At 38.3% G+C, this 16,284-nt stretch overlaps 2 pseudogenes across 1 annotated transcript; both read left to right on the forward strand.

The window, feature by feature from the left end:
• The first annotated feature begins 458 nt into the window (after nt 1-458).
• On the forward strand, nt 459-3,271 carry LOC143857578 (mogroside I-E synthase pseudogene; annotated as a pseudogene).
• A 3,548-nt stretch (nt 3,272-6,819) lies between these two features.
• LOC143857579 (lysM domain-containing GPI-anchored protein 1-like) lies at nt 6,820-11,970 on the forward strand (annotated as a pseudogene). The gene is made up of 5 exons (XR_013238726.1): nt 6,820-7,451; nt 9,672-9,789; nt 9,901-10,062; nt 10,177-10,208; nt 10,575-11,970. The product of XR_013238726.1 is annotated as a lysM domain-containing GPI-anchored protein 1-like (transcript).
• Nucleotides 11,971-16,284: the final 4,314 nt, after the last annotated feature.

A 16,284-nucleotide genomic window follows, 5' to 3' on the forward strand; every position in this document is an offset into this window, starting at 1 on the left:
CAGATGAGTCAGATTCTTTGTCGACTGAAGCCAGAATGGTTATCTTTGGAGGGTTTCTTCAATTTCTTATCCCTCCATTACTCTTTCGAGGGCGAATAAGGAAATAAAAAATTAGGACAATCCAAGGCACAATTATTCTAACTCTAGCCGCAGTATTCTCTAGTCCATTAAGAAAAGACACAAAGACTTAAAACTAATCAAACCAGACAACTGGAGTCAATTAAAATAATCTCCCTCTACTCCTATAAAATGTGACTACTCCCTTATTCACATTAATCTACAACAAAATATAGACTACAGAGAAAAAAAAATTATATAGGGAGGGAGAAGAAAGAGAAAAGAGATAAAGCCCCCCATGTTCTAGTCCTCCCCTTTCCTGCCCAAGGACACACAAACCCAATGCTCCACTTTGCTAAACGCTTAGCCTCTAAAGGCCTCAACATCATATAACCTCCACTATGTCCATTACAAAGTTGATGCATTTCGGGCACGGCTTCGTCAAGGTCGAACCTCTCTGCGATGAAGAAGGTGCAGCTGACTTCAAACATTTCTTTACCCATGGCTCACAAATGTTAGCCAATTTTATAGAGAAACATGAATGTGACTCAAAGGATTATTTCTCTTGCATCATTTATGATAGTATTATTCCTTGGGCTCTTGACGTGAACAAGCGACTCGGCCTATATGGGGGGCCTTTCTTCACGCAGTCGTGCGCCGTGGATGCCATCTACTATATATCTTGTGCATCAAGGAAAGCTGGCTGCGGAATTGGTAGGGACACCAGTTTCGGCGTCTGGGTTGCCTCATTTGGGCATATCAGACCTTCCATCTTTTGTTTCAGCGCAGCGCCCAAATCCTACCCAGTTGTCTTAGAGTCTCTTTTGGAACAGTTCTCTAATTTGGAGAAGGCAGACTGGGTCTTTGTTAACAGTTTTGAGATGCTGGAAGGTGAGGTGGGTCTTAATTTTATTATACTTCTTTGGTTGGATATGGGATAGTGATTTTTAGGCCCTGTTTGTTTTGGATTTGAAGAACCAACAGTGAGTCCAAAACTGATTATTGGAATCAAAATTAAACATAAATTTGAGGCCAATACTCAGTTTTGGGGTCATTATCAGTTCTTAAAATCCAAAACAAATAGGCCCTTAATTGTATTATGAGGTTGTCTTACTAAGGTCCAGCTTGCTTTGGATTTTGAGAACTGGTTGTGAGTCCAAAACTGATTTTTGGACTCACCATCGGTTCTCAAAAATCAAAGACATTAGGACCTTGGTTTTGAATCTAATAATCAGTTTTGGACTTACAATCTGTTCTCAAAATCCAAGACAATGGGCCATGCTATAATGATTTGACCAAGCAATCCTAAGGCCTTATTCATTTTGGATTTAGACAATTGAATTTGAGTCCAATAAGGTCCAGTTTTGAGTCCAAAAAAGCCTGGTTGGTTTTGAATTTTGAGAATTGATTTTGAGTCCAAAACTGATTATTGGACTCAAAATTAAATGCAATTCTCAGTCCCATAATCAGATTTTGGACTTCTAAGAATCCAAAACGAACAAGGTCCAATGAGTTCTGGACTCAAAATGAATAGAGACTAACTGTTTTATTCATGTATATTTAATGTTAAGCTTTTGGAAAATGATCCACATAATTTTCATTTGAATCTTAAGATGAGTTTTCAGGTTTTGAATGCACTTTGTTTCTCAAATACGATCCATCAACATTATCAAAGGGAGAAAATATTCTTTCAAGAAGAAACAATCACCTGAATATGAAGCGTACTCTAAATTTAAAGAAACATGTAGGAAGCATTTGGGAAGCACGCTTCTTCTAAATTTGGAAAGTGAGAAGAAAATAGCATCGGAAGCAAGTTTTCGGGGAAACGAGCTTGCCATCCAACTAGAAAGGATCCGGTTATTATTGTTATGATCGTCCACTCAACATGAACGGTCCAGATTGAGACTCCAACAGTGTCAAATACAAATTATTGACCTTTGATTCAATGCTTCATTCAAGGGAAATGATATTTCTACTCTTCTTCTTTTTCCTTTTCTAGGAAATGATTTCCATGTTATACTTGGTTACTTTTGGCGTATCTATGCCCATTTTAAGCAAAAAATAGGCGTAAAATTTGTTTTATGCACATTTGTATGTAGGAAGACACAAAAATTTATTTTTACACCCATTTTATGTCAAACGAAATAGAGCCATTTCTTCCTACATATTGATGGGTATAAAACTAATTTCACACCCGATGGGTGGAAAATGGGTGTAAAATTTGTTTTACACCCTCTATATATATGTCCAAAGAAACACGACCATTTCTTTCTACATACAAATGGGTGTAAAACAAATAATACACCCATTTTATGTGGAAAAGGGGGCTTAAAAATTGTTTTACACATATTTTACATCGAAAGAGAGAGAGAGCCATAATGAACAAAGAAAAACAAACGAGGTGAAATGCTAGAAAAGGCATGGAATCTCATTCCCCTTCATGAAATTTCTTAAAAATCTTCTAACTAGTTTACCTTGTCATGTAATTTCTCAAGGTAGTAAGCTGGATGGAGGGACTTTTGCGAGTAAAGACGATCGGGCCCGCGGTGCCATCTGTATACTTAGACAATCTCATCAATGGCGACAACCACTGCGGCGTCGACCTTAGAGACCCAAATAGTTATACATGCATGAAGTGGCTAGATGCGAGGCCAATTGGGTCGGTTGTATATGTGTCATTTGGAAGCCTAGCAGAATTAGAAGCAATGCAAATGGAGGAATTGGCATGGGGACTTAGAGGGACAAATTACTACTTCTTGTGGGTAGTGAGGGAGTCAGAGGAGAACAAGCTACCTTGTAAGTTTGTGGAGGAGAGAATAGAGAAGGGGATAGTGGTGAGTTGGTGCCCCCAACCGGAGGTGTTGGCTCACAAGGCCGTGGGTTGCTTTGTGACACATTGTGGGTGGAACTCTATATTGGAGGCACTAAGCCTAGGAGTGCCAATGGTGGCCATGCCACAATGGTCTGACCAACCCACTAATGCTAAGTATGTGGGGGAGGTGTGGGATTGAAAGCTAGGGTTGATGAGAAAAAGGTTGTCAGAAAGGAAGAAGTGGAGCGATCTATAAGAGCAGTGATGGAGGGAGAAAGAGCAGATGAGATTAAGAGGAATGCTTGTAAATGGAGGGAATTGGCAAAAGAGGCATTAGAAAAGGGTGGAAGTTCAGATAAGAATATTGAGGAATTTGTAGATAAGCTTTTGAGTAAGATTTGATACTAGTTATCTATTCAACTTTTGTAATAATGCACCTTAATTACTATTAGTGCGTTTACCCTAAAAGCTTGTCATTGTTGTATTGAAACTATGTTTTATTGACTTATGACATCTATTGGGTAGTTACAGGAGTGTGTGATGTGCTACTTGATACATGTTTGTCCTTATGTAGCATCATAGGATGGGTCATGCACATAGAGATTATGTGGGAGGAAGATATGAGCATCCAGTTATTTGCAGACCTAGAGTGTTCCTGGTTGGGGTTGAGATTGGACATCTCGTACCTGTACACAACAAGCATCGATCTTGCATCCATACATGCATTGGGTGTGATGATCGGATCACCCACTGAACTTACTTTACAGAAGAACCCGTAGACATGGATTTGGGTAAGATTATTTTGTCTGACAGGGCCCTTGGATATATGTCCTTAGACCTGAGTGGTCGTTTTGGTCTGTGGGCGCACCTTATGGCTTTGGTTTAACTAACTGTAGTCCGAATAGGATTACCAGATAGTAGCACTGGGTCATCATGTAAACTCATGAGATCAATAGTTATTTCCAAAAAGGAATCCTCCACCACTCTTGTAGAGGAAATTCATTTACACTTTCAATCTCAACTAGGCCCTTTAAATAATGACCGGCCAGTCGGTTTGATAAATTGTTTATCAAAGGTTATCTGAAAAGCATTAATTCTTTTCAAAAGATATTTGCAAATGCATTTGCAGGCCCAAGTTTGATAGATCGAAAGGTATACCATTGAGTGGGCTTAGGGTAATTGATGTCCACCCCCCGTAGGACCCAACTCGGTAGATGTAGGATTGGAAGAAGAATATGCACATTTGATGTTATGAACTCGATTTGTTTGTACTGGCATAGAGCTTTTATGAACTCGATGATGAACACCCCACAGTCGAACCTAGCAATACAAATTTTAGTAGTTGATATTATGTAACCTGCACCTGGAAATAGATGAAGAGTATATTGTCTTAACGTTGCAGGAAGAGTACTCATGAGTTTTCTTGCGTTGGTCTTCTTGTTTTGACGATATCTTCCCACGTATCCGCCTCAGGTTGAAATATTATTAGAACCCTCCTAAAGAAAGTAATCTACAAGCAGCGATTATTGAGAAAATCCATCCAAACGTACCGAACTATGGAATATCACTAGGCAAGAAACCTACCATTCCCCTTGCAAGCTTCCTACAGTGAGCTCTTGCCAGTGAATCATACATTATATATTTTCCTTCATTCATACTGACTATTAATAATATCTAGTGTTTCCCGTCCCCTATCGGGACTAGGATTCTGTCCACCCCATTCATATCGCTTAGGAAGGAATTGAAGATGGTCGCATCTTCCTTACCATGCTTTACAAGCTCCTAAAAAGCATGGCAACTAAGGGGCAACGCATAAGCATGGGATAAAAACAGAGGCTATGGTAATGCTAAAGCGTTCAGTTTCAGAATTTACTGAGACATAGGTAGGGAAGTATAAGCATCCTTTGTCCGCTGTCTTGGATATGGAAAGATCGGCTACACATTTATCACCTTCAAGGGAATGAGATTTATAACTAAATGAGATAAATTATTCGAAATATGCATCGGCCATATATATATAAGCCCTTAGTAAGGTGGGAACTTACCGAGCTGTGCACTAGACCCTCGGAATGATACAGTGTCCTCAGCTCCTCTTTTGAGCAGCGACTTCTACTGGTAATTTGTAGAGTATTACTGAAGAAAGAATCAAAGTGTTTATTGTATGCACTATGGAACAGAGTAAATAAATTGTATTATGGTTCACAATTACAGACTCCAATTCGCTGCTGAAGTAATCGGGGATAACTTTCTCCTGAGTGTGGGGATCAAGTAGGTCATATGTCAGTTTCTTCTCCCCCCGCGACATTCTGGGTTGGATCGTAAATCTTGTACTGGCATCCCCGTCTTCTGATGACTCCATTTCTGAGTTAACGGCCTCTTCGCCGTCTTCTGACATTTCCATTTCCGGCTCAACCACATGCTGGCCAGCTTCAGGCAGTTCCATCTCCATCTCAACTAACTGTTGCCCATCTTCCTTTTCCTCAGGAATGTTGTCCGCATCTGCCTGCACCATCAAGCAAGTGTTTGCTTATTTTCATTCTTTAAATACCAGATAGCAGAATGAACAACATATATTATCTTTCATTATATGCTTACCTGCTCTTCGGGAGTTGTAAGTACATGGAGCTCACAATCATCTGGAACTATGTCCAGTCGCACCTAATAGAGAGACAATTACTTAGAATTCGAAATTAGGTAGCTGGCAGAACGAAATAAGATAACAAATAACAGTGTTTGATTATTATACCTCGTCATCCTGCAGTCCTCTCACCATCTCCAGTAGATTGGCTAGTTTGCGTTTAGGTTTTGTTTCTTCCCATCTGAAGAATCTGGGATATTTTTCTAAATGGACGGTACATCCCACACAATAGGATGATACAAACCGTCCAATTGATGGGCCACAACGTAAATAGGTTGTGCCCAAAAAATCATTACCATAGGATGATTCTAACCCTCCGATCTAAAGAGGGACTCACATTATGGAAACTTCTATAGATATGGTTGAGATCATCCTATGGAAATGATTTTTGGGCCACAACCTATTTACGTTGTGGCCCGTGAAATGGACGGTTTGGATCATCCTATGGTGTGGGTTGTACCTTCCATTTTAAAAATTAGACGGTGAATTCATACATAGAAGGGGGTGAATTTATCACCGCCCCAAAAAAAAAAAACTCTCTGGCAAAAAATTGCGGGTTACCTGCGGGTTGACCCAACCCATCCGCAGCGCGTGCGGGCGTGCGGGATGATGCGGGTCATTTTTCTTGACCCGCACCTGAATGACTCGCGTGGGTAACCCAACCCGCCGTTTGCCCCAAACCCAAAGTAAGCCCCACTTTTTACACCTCTTCTGGAAAATGATAAATTCATCCCCTTTTCTTCCCTGGGACATCCCATTCCTAAGGGTAAAAAGAGTAGTCACAAACACACTAGATGATGCTGTCCCAAGGAACAAAAGGGTACGAATATATTTGGGGTCCACCATTTTACACCTCATGCTTTGCTAGTGTCAATTTGGTCAAAAGAAAAATCACAGGCGGTCCTTTTGTCTGTGTAATAGGAACAAAGAAATATTTCTTCTGCCTATCTTTTTGGAAGATGATAAATTCACACCCCCTCTAGTATAATTCACCCCCTTTACTTTGAATTGACGTAAAAAAGCGTCAAAAAGGACGGTAATGTGGCACTTTAACGATGTTTTTGATGTCAAATGACGTTACAGTGGAGCGAATTATCCTAGAGTGGGTGCGGATTCATAATCACTCATTTTGTTTTTCTAATATGTATTTAATTCTTTGCTTCGGACCGTTAGGTTCTCTCAAAAAGCTACCACCTTTCTCTTTTTCTCTGCCATTCTCTTTATCTCTCTCTCTCTCCTTCTCTTCTCCCCTCTTTCCTCCCAACACAACCACAAAAAACCCTACCAACCCCTAACCCAATGCTGAACCCAAAAACCCCCAATCTTATTCCTCATCTTCTTCACCTCATTCCCCTCTCTCTCCCTCTCCAAATCCACCATAGAACCCTGCTCAGTCTCAGATACTTGCCCAGCCCTTTTAGGCTACACTCTCTACACAAATCTCAAAGTCTCTGAACTCTCAACCCTCTTTCAAATCGACCCAATCTCCCTCCTCACCACAAACTCCATAGAAATCTCTTACCCAGATATCGAAAACCACATTCTCCCCTCTCAACTCTTCCTCAAAATCCCAATCACATGTTCTTGCTTAGATGGTATTCGAAAATCAGTCTCTACACATTACAAAACCCGTCCCTCCGATACCCTTTTTTCGATAGCTGACAATGTGTACTCTGGCCTAGTTTATGCTGATCAGATTAGGGACGCTAATTCGAATTCTATATCTGATCCATCTGTTCTTGATGTTGGGCAAATGCTTGAGATTCCCTTACTTTGTACTTGTTTCAATTCTACTGATAATTCGCTCCCTGCGGTTTATTTATCTTATGTTGTTAGGGTAGGGGATACTGTTTCTGATATTGCTGCTAAGTATTCGACGACGGTTTCGGATATTATGAGTGTTAATGCGATGAGGACTCCGTATTCTCGCTGTTCCGTTACCTGGTAATTTTAGAACTGAAATGGCATGGGGTTAATGGTTGTTTATTTGTTTATTTTGGTTAGAATTGGGTTGGTAGTCTGTTTTGTGGTTTGATTGTAAGGTAATTTAGTTTTTGAGCTACTTTAATGGTGGTGGTGTTGATTTGTTTTAGTAATTTTGTGTTTGATTTTCGTTGAATTGCATTTTAGCAATGCGGTTTTTTCTTTTATTCTGCTTGGGGTTTTTTAGTCAACAGGGAGTAGACAAGATTTGGATTTGTCTGGAACTTACCTTGGAGAGTAGTGGTAAGTACTGTTTGGTTGTCAACCTCTTAGAGTAGTGGTAAGCGATGTCATTAACAATATATATAGAGGGAGAGAAAGAGAAAGAGAGAAAGAGAGAAAAACATCATTCGCAAGGACTCTAAGCAAAATTCCACCTTTTTTGTGGTTTTGGGCTTGGATATTATAGGGAGGGGACAAGGGTGACATATCGCAGACATGCAATAATTAACCTGGTGACATCCCTAGGACTCTAGGAATTTCAATGCTATATTTGCAACCAAGCAATGAGTTATGCTGATGTGGCACCCAAGTGCCAAGCAAAACCCCTAAGCCATGCCGGTTTTTTGCAACCAAACACAGCCTTAGTATATTATAGACATTAAAATGGGGAATCCTTCGGTAAATGCTGGTGATATTCTCTGAATGGGGTTAATAGCTGCTGCTTTGTTTATTTCCGTTAGAAATGGGTTGGTAGTCTGTTTTCGGTTTGATTTAAGTTAATGTAGTTTTTGAGTTACTTAATGTTGGTTGTGTTGAATGTTGATTGGTTTTCGTCCCTTCATTTTTGACTTCTGTGGAATTGCATTCAGTAATTTAAGGCCTCTTTGGATATCTCTAAAAATGATCTTCATACACTTATTATATATAGTATTGTAGATATGAAAAGGGTTTTGAAGTTAAATATGATTATTTGCAAATAATGGCTGTAATAGTCTTAGAAATGATATAGTTGCTTCCAAGAAGGACTTAATGTCCCATTTGCAAATATGGTTAATTTAAAAATAATCTTATTCGCAAACAAGATTCAATTTTTGGTGGCACTCATAGAGGCTTTTAAATTTTTGTAATGTCATAATCAGCATGTGTTTAAGTAATTGTATGTGTTTCGGCATATTGTAATGACAATGTGTTTAATACTTGTATGTGTTTTTGTATGTGATTCGAGTTGAGGTTATTCTCTTGTGCTTCTGGGTTACATGGGCAACTTCTCCCCACAAATTGTTTTACATGTTGTTTACTATAATCTCGTAATGACAATGTGCTGATTTATTTCAGTCTCATTTCAGTCATGTTCGATTCTTGTAGTTAGAAATGGGTTGCTGCTCTGTTCTGCAGTTTGATTCAAGTTAATGTAGTTTTTCAGCTCCTTTAATGGTGGTGATGTTGATTGGTTTTTGTCCCTCCATGTTTGATTTCCGTGGAATTGCATTTTAGCAATGCCATTCTTTCTTTTATTCTGCCTGGGGTGCCAGTAATTTAAGGCCTCTTTTGGATACCTGTAAAAATGATCTGCATATACTCTTAGTATATTATAGATATGAAAATGGTTTTGAAGTTAAATATGACTATTTGCAAATAATGGCTTTAGTAGTCTTAGAAATGATATAGTTGCTTCCAAAGAGGACTTAATGTCCCATTTGAATATAATCTTATTTGCAAATAAGAATCAATTTTAGTGGTACCCAAAATGGCATTTAAATTTTAGTAATGTTATAATCAGCGTCTGTTATATTAATTGCGTGCATGTTTTGCCATATTCATAAATGGGTTACTTTTTTACCCATTGAATCGAGTTGGTTATTTTTGAGCTCTGATGGGTCTGGGTTATATGTGCAACATCTGTCCACAAATTGTTGTTGTGTTGTTTGATATAATCTCGTAATGAGAATGGTATATGTCCAAGTGCTGAATTGCTGATGGAGTTCAGTATATCAGTCTCATTTCAGTCATGCTTGATTCGTGTGGGCCCTGTTCGTTTTAAGATTATTCCAACCGATTGTGACCCCAAAACCAATTATTGGACTCAAATTTACGTTTAATTTGGAGCCCGATAATTGCTTTTGGACTCACAATTGATTGGCATAATCTCAAATGAACAGGGCCATGGTTACTATTTCATCAATATTTATTGGTTTTTACAGATGGGTTTGGTGCTCTGTTATTGTTTTCATATTGCAGCTTGTGCCTCTTCATTCCGCCGGTATTCCTCAGATTTTAGGTTGATTGTGCCAAATGGGAGTTATGCCATTACAGCTAGTCACTGTGTCCAATGCAGTTGCGGGCCAGGGAATCTCAAGTAATTAAGCAGCATGCTTTTTCATTTCCCTATTAATCTTTCAATTCTTATTCATTTATGTTTCTTCCTTCAGTTCCTTTATTGATACTACTCTTTTTTTTTTTTTTGCAGTCTATACTACACACCTTCTCCTTTGGCAGTATCTTGTTCAAGCATGCAATGTAGGAACAGCAACCTCATGCTTGGGAATGTTACTTTGCAACAAACCAGTGCTGGGTGTAATGTCTCTGAGTGTGCATACAGTGGTTTTGTTAATGCCACAATTCTCACTAGGTGAGTGTCCAACCATTCTAACGTTTTCTTGGCCTCCTACATTCGAACTCCTTTTTTAGCAGTGTAGTTCTGTTCCGGTCCTGAGCCATGTGATTTTGTTTTGTCATTCTGCAGGTTGTCCACAAATCTTCAACCCCGATGCCCAGGTAAAAGTTTGATCACCAATTCATACTATTGAAGTATAAATGATCAAATAACACCGACTCTAACAGCTTAAGCTTTTGGAGTAATTGGTTGTTTCACATGGTATTAGAGCTATTGCCTCATTGCTGTCCTGGGTTCTAAACCCAATAACTCCTTGATAGGCCAACCCAAAAGAGGGTCCATATGTCCCACGTGTACGACCAACCCAAAAAAAAGGGGGGTCACATGTGAGGGGGAGTACTCAAGTATAAATGATTAAATAACACCGACCCAGCTTTTGGAGTAATTGGTTGTTTCCCACATACATATTATTCTTTTCAGTAGATTTTTTGTAACTTTTGTATTCTAATCTCGACAAAATGGTGCAGGAGAACATCAGTTGCCTCCTCTCATAGTCCCACCTTCTGCATTGAGTTTAGATACCTCTCCTGCTCCTGCACCTTCACTAGCTCAATCAGGCGGGCCTGGTAGCATTGGAACGAGAACACCAAAGTCTTCTGTGTCAGGAACCCCAACATATCTAGGCTTGCCTCCTGCAACTGGCCCTTCTGGAAGTACTTCTGATGCTCCTTTCCTGGTGAATCCATTATTTGGTTTCCTAGATGCACTATTTTTATGTCTAGTATTCATGTTAGTGGTGTAGATGGAATTGTATCTTTGGTGACATATGGGGCTAGAATGTGAGTGTTGTTGTTGCTATTTGCCATGTTTTTAGTTGGTTGCACCCCCCGTTAAACTCCTTTCAGTAGAATGGTTTTAGGATGGAGATGAACAAGGGATTTTGTATTTGTGCTATTTTTCATTTCATACGGTCCATATGTCTACGCCTTACCCTTTCTATAATTTATTGTAATGACTACCATTCACAGTTCAGTAGAAAGTAGTTGAAATGATTTTTAAAGCTTTTGAAATAACTTGTGTAAAAGCCTCGAAATTATGTATAATCTTGTTATCTTGTTAGCCATTTTCTTGCATGCCTTATGCTGTTGTTGAAACATGTCTGATGAATTGGTTGCACTTTTGTTTATACCAGCTATTTAAAAGAGAAATTGTAGTTATTGCACCCAGAATGTTCTCTACTAGTCAGATGTGAAGATGGTATGGTAGTTGTGCTTTCATATCAGTGAGCGAGAAATAAAGGGATTTTATCCAGTTTTAGGTATTGGAGGTGCCTGGGTCACCTCAAAATCCGAGTGTAACGTCCCCCAGATCAGATCAAGGACTAGTGGGCCACACCCTAGCCGTATTATGGGTTTATCTCCATTTCTTCAATTATTTCATTGCATTAAGGTTTTTTTTTTTTCATTAGCATTGATGTCTAATTATTTAGAAAGTCATAACATTATAGGCAACATTATATGACATGTTGTCCCTTAGCACTTCAATTTATTATTAGGTAGAAGTTAGAATAGGAAATTTATTGCTTTAAAAAATCTAAAGACTAGGTTGTTAGGGTTTATTGAATTATTATAAATACCAACAAGATATTAATAGTGAAGAAGCTTTAATGAGTTTTTATTTTGAGTAAAACTTTTGTTCTTGCAAAGACCTGCAATGTGTCTCCCTGGATGTGGGTTGGCACTAAAGTTAATTCCCTTCAAATTCCTTGTCAGAGTACATTTCTCTACAAAAGCTTTGGATTTAATGGCTTGTTAAATATTGTGTTTTTTGGTTCAAAATGCGTTGCTTAAGTTTATAAAGACCATTCCAACAACAGTTTCTTTGGATTCATTATTTAGAAGTTCAATTTTAATTTACGGTTTATAGCCTTCGATTTTTTGAGGATTTTCAAGATAGGTCAAGTGATTGTTTTAGTGTTGTTGGATTGTGGAATCTTTTGCAAATGCTGTGATATATATATATATATATATATATATATATATATATATATATATATATATATATATATATATATTTTTTTTTTTTTTTTTTTTTTTTTTTTTTTTTTTTTGAAATAGGAAATTCTATAATATTTATAAGTGACTTTTGTTGTCGTTATTGGTGCTGGAATCTAACTCAAGGAATCAAATTAGAGCAACCCTTGTCCATACCCTATTGGTGGAAATTCATCCATGTTTTTCAGATTCTATCATTAAGCCCATCTCCCAAATCAACGTAGATTAGCTTGGATGTTGGAGGAAAACAACAAGTGGAATTGGAGCAGTCTTTGAAGAGTATTATTGGGCGCGACACTACTGATCTCAAGTTCAGAACTCAGCCATATTTCGAGCAGTGATGGGGTTGTTTTTCCTTTTGTGTGCAACTAGACTTGATTTCAAGTGCAGATGATTTAGACCAATTGATCATGGAGTTGTGGATTGATAAAAGCATGTTTCTGGATTGAAGTTCATAATTTAACATAATGGAAATTCATTACTAATTACATTTCTGTTTCATCGCTGAATTCATTATGGCTTATTGTTTGTTTGGAATGTGTATATTTCTAAGATCACTGGTTTCTCTAAAATTCTTCGAACATCCCTCACACGAAGAACACAAACTCAAAGGTAGAAGTTCACCAAGACTCCCATGTTTGCTATCATATTCAGATTGTGGTGTAGAAAGTAGTTTCTCACTAAATTCTTGCATTGAATCTACCGTGATTTGGCATTAGATTCTTTCTATCAAGAAAATAAAGTTCAGCCAAATCGTTTTATAGTTGCTGCCTTGTTTAAATGAGGGGTTTGGAAAGAGAATTAACATGTAGATCCATATGGGTATTACACGTGATTTTAAAAGTGGGCAACTATCTTATTTCTGATTTGATTAATTCAATTTTTGGATTTATTGTCACTAGTTTGGATCGTTAGAAACCAATTATATTGTTCAAGTCTATCAATGTTGAATCCATTTATATGGTTTGAACTTCGATTCAGAATTCACATTATTGCCTGAAGTGGTTATTATAATGGAGTTGCATGAGATTGTAGAGGATTTGCATGGAATTTATCATGCTTTTGCAAATAGCTATGCATATGCTTCAGATCCAATTGTGAATACTGAACTTGAGTTTTTGATTGTTGAATTGGGGTAATGGTAGATTGATTACTTCTATTGTTTGGGAGAAGCACTGTTTAATTTGAAGCACGAAAAGCCTGGAATTATTTTATTATTCTAAGATTTGTATGTAAAATCTACTTGATCTTCACTACAAATTTTTTGAAAATGTTACCATTGTTCTTGGGGTATTTGTATACATATTGGTGAAGAACATTGAATTGACGTGGTTATTCTTGCTCAGAAATGAATCTTGAATCTTTATGCAACATCGATTGGTTGATTATATACAGCTGAGCTTAGTTGTTGGATTATTACTATGATTAACTGAGTTTGGGAAGAGGAAACATTAACCTATCTCAATGGTACATTAGCTTTCACTTCTTAGCCCCATTCCAAAGTTCTTGATGTAATCAACGTTGATTTGGGACAGGTTCGTATTCATAGAGTTTGTTAAAATGTGGACCGATCTTCTTGTTTCTGCTATTGTAACTCTTCCCTTGTTCAAACAAGGTATGGACGGAGATAATTAAAAAATGGTTTCTCTAATTTGGTTCTTTGAGTCTGATTTCAATGCTAAAGCCTACATCAGAATCCGGTTATAAATCCAACAATCTTTAGAAACAATTGCATAATCCAACTACTCGAAAAATCACTGGATTTTTCTTGCAAATCCTCAAACACTCTTAAGGCTATAAATCACACTAAGGTTATAAATCTTAGATTAGAAGTGAACTTCTAGATGATGAATCCAAAGATACAACTTCTCGGATGAGTATGTAAACTTGAGCAATACATTTTGAACAAAAGCACACAAAATTCAACAAGTTATGTAGATTAACTCCAGAAATCTAAAGGTTCTCTAGAAAAACAAACTAAAAGAAAAACAAACTACCAATCAGTTGCAATCAAGCCTATCAAGCTTGATCTGGAAAGAACTTGAAATCTCCTTAACACGCTGCCAAGGAAATTCAAAGAGAGTGAACTTACTATCCAACCCACAATCAAGGGAGACATTATCGCTAGAACTCCGTGAGCCCTCCCCTAGTCCTCCTGCCTCTGACGAGGATATGGGCAATGAGGATGAGGATGTAGAGGTCGGCTCCCTCGGTCGTATAGAAACGAAGGGCATACTCCGAGGTAGGAAAGTAATTTTTCAAGATCTCGAAGTTTATAATGTGAAACCCTTATTTCTGGCCTTTGGATGGGTCAATTTTCTCGAAATTCATTGTGACTCGTACCCGACTCTCGTGAAGCAATTCTATGCCAATTACAGATTCGACAGAGATTTGAAGGTGTTACAATCCAGAGTAAACAATAAAACCATCCATATGACACTTCAAAAGTTTTGTGACGTTCTCTCTCTTCCCCCCACAGGCGACGAAATCTACTTTTGGCCCGGTAATATGGATGAAATTAGTGCCTAAGTTTTATTCAATGTAAAAATTCATCAAAGCTTTACATCTCTTTGGTATTTAAAATAATTCAATAATCCCTAAGAACCTAATCTAGATTTCTAAAAGCAATAAAATTCTTATTCTAACTTGTTCTCAATAATGAAATGAAGTAGTAATTGAGTACAAGTCATATAATGTTATGACATCCTAAAAAATTAGAAATCTATGCTAATAAAAAAAAACACAAGATGTGGGTAGCTAGAAATCTCCTTGTCGCATTGCAGAGAAGAAATCTCCCCAAACACTTGTTTGCTAAAAAAAAGTAACAATGACACTGAATTTTTGGTCTCTCGGTAAGAAGTGTGAGCAGCTAGAGGATTATTGCAACTTGGTTCCCTTGGTAGGTAACATCACAAATCAAGCACAATCATAAGTGACTTGACACAGGTTGGCTCACATGTAACATGTACCATGGCCTTGTATTCAGTTTGTGTGCACTCAACCTCACAATTGATGGGTCTTTCTTTCTTTTCCATGTCAGTGTATTTCTTGTAGCAAATGTTTTATAAGCTATTGTGGACATCTTATTGGACAAAACATGCTCGATTTGCATTTGATTAGGTTATGAGTTATGACCCAATATAGAGAAAGTAATATCCCTTGTCTTTGTGAATATTTGAGCTACCTTAAAGCTTGTTTGATGTCTTCTTTACTGAGAACTTTGCCAAAATTATGAATTGTATGAAAGGGGCTTGGATTTTTCTTATGCAATCAACTTACTGTGGTAAAAAGAAACATGCAGAATGATTGCCCCTCCCTGATTCTTATCAGCAGCCAAACAGGTTGGCCTTGAAGCCAAGGGCTCAATACATGGGTGTCTCATTGAGATCCAGACAACACCTTAGGATTCGCACAGAGGGCTCATGGTACCTGCTGCCCACCCTTCCTCCGCTTTGTGAACCATGTGAACGGAGAGTGAGCAGAAGGGAAGGAGGTCCTCATATGGAGTCGTACACTTGAGCAGTGCGGGAGCCCTATTACGTAAAGGGAATGGGTTGAGTAAACTCCCCTGGGGCTGGAAAAATCACAGATGAAGTCCGCCTTTGATTTGATTGGTATTTATTTTTGCTTAGTGATTGGAAAGGTGGGCGCCTGGGTATGTTATAGAAAGGGAAGCCTTTGATTGGGGTAGTACTTCGAATGGCAAAGAGAGGCAGCTCGGCAGGGAAGGAAAGGGAAATCGTCAAGGATGACTTATTTGTTGGCGAAACGAAGGGGGGGAAACCACGCCACACACATTTATCCATAGATTATGTATCTGCATGCATAACATAAAAGCCTCTTAGATGTGCAAAAACCTAGGAGAATGCATGAACTGACTAATCACATTCTTCTAAATGGGCAAAGTACCCTTGTCACTAAGACACTTGACCATGTTTGGCTTGCCATGAATTTTTTTTTCAACAGAGGTTTATCAGGCGGTGTGAGAGGGCTAGGGAGGGTGAGGGAAGGAAAGAGTAGTGAGGGGAGCGTGAGAAAAGGAAAGAGTAGTGAGGCTGATCCTCACCTTTTCTCACCCTCTCCCCCCTCCTACCCGGCCTACTCTTCACTCAACCTCCATAGCTCTCTATCACCACTTCAAAAACTAATATTTTATCGAAAAAAAGTGTGACTGAAACATGAC

Source organism: Tasmannia lanceolata, unplaced genomic scaffold, assembly GCF_043159265.1.
Source record: "Tasmannia lanceolata isolate RefF3 unplaced genomic scaffold, GAP_Taslan_0.1 ptg000025l, whole genome shotgun sequence".
NCBI lineage: Eukaryota > Viridiplantae > Streptophyta > Magnoliopsida > Canellales > Winteraceae > Tasmannia > Tasmannia lanceolata.